The following is a 1,533-nucleotide window of genomic DNA, read 5'->3' as shown; positions in this document are numbered from 1 at the left end:
GCGGAGAGATGAAACGCAAGCTGACTCCACCCCCTCACGAAAGAGCCAATGGAGAACGTGTTTCTTCCTATAACCAATCAAGATTGAGTGGAGGAGGGATGAGGAAGAGAGGCCCAACCCAGGTGGAGGCGGAGCTAGGTCAGGTGCAGGTGTGAGTTTCTTCCTCAGAAGAATGGGGATGTCCCTAGGCCTGGAGGCCCTGCAAATTTGTTGCAGCCGCTCAAATGCCCAAATATTCATACCCGTGCTACTAGGAATATGTATGTAATACTATGGAAAACATGTGGGTAAATGGGAGCATGCACCACAGTTTAAAGACACACAAACACAAGGAAAGATAGGGTTGTAAGGGCTGGAAAGATGGCTCCTCCGGGGGTGAAGTCTGAGTTTGAATTCTCCCCTCCCCTTTGTCCCTGCCACATGGGAAGTAGAGAATCCACTCGTTCAGGTTGCCCCCTGACGTCCTTATGCGTGCCATGGTACCAGTGCCCCTACATGTTCACAGAATAAATAGATTAAAATGAAATATGTATTACATTATATGTAAATAAGTATATGCGAGTATATTGGTTATTTTTCTCTTCGCTGAATTCCAACTTAAGGAAGGGTTTGTTTTGGGCCACAGTTGGAGGGTATATTAGTCCACTATAATGAAGAAGACATACTGGCAAAAAAAAAAAAAGCAAGGAGGTCACATTTCTCATTCCCCGATGTCATCCCAGGTAATTAGGTTCGGCCTTCCTACCTCAACCAAATCTAATAACTCCCCCCTCACAGAAACGTCCCGAGGTTAGTGTCAGAGCGGTTCTAGATTCTGTCAAGTAGACGTTATTAACCATCACACTGCAAACTCGGGCTGGAGAGACGGCTCAGTGGTTACGAGCTTTTGTTGCTCTTACAGAGGACCTGGGTTTGGTTTCCAGCACCCACATGGTGGTTCATAACTCCCGTCCAGGGCCCCCAGAAGCACTGCGTGTACAGGTTACACCGCATACAAGCAGGCAAACACCCACACACATGAAATGAAATTAAAAATCTCACTACGGTGACCACAAAGTGTGCTGACCAGAATCAGGTGCAGCCAATGGAGGGGCCTGGGGTGGCCGACCCCACAGCCACGCTCTGCACATAATGCCTCCTCCCTCCCAGGCAGCTTTTAAGGAGCAGTAGCTGTGTTTGGGGGCAGGACTTTGAGATATAGAGTAAATTCCTCCTGTCCCAGAGGGAACTTCTACTTATCCTGTGTTTTACGTACTTGATTTCATTTCTTCTCCTGGGCATCCTGGGAGGGAGACCTGAAACAGAAATTAACATCCCCATGTTACTCTATCGGGAAACTATAATTGGGATTTGAAGTCTTCAACGCAGAGCTTATGGGCTTCACACACCGGCAGTTTTTAGCTTTTTAAACGCCTGCCCACTTAGGTATGTCTACAAGCCTACAAGCTCTTTACCAACCATCACTGCCATATTGAAAAAGAGAACTTAGCTGGTAAGGGGGGGAAAAAAAGGAAAAATTAAAAAGTATAGGTT

Source organism: Phodopus roborovskii, unplaced genomic scaffold (assembly GCF_943737965.1).
Source record: "Phodopus roborovskii unplaced genomic scaffold, PHOROB, whole genome shotgun sequence".
Taxonomy (NCBI): Eukaryota; Metazoa; Chordata; class Mammalia; order Rodentia; family Cricetidae; genus Phodopus; species Phodopus roborovskii.
The sequence above is the reverse complement of the archived record's forward strand: the minus strand, read 5'-3'. Positions refer to the sequence as shown.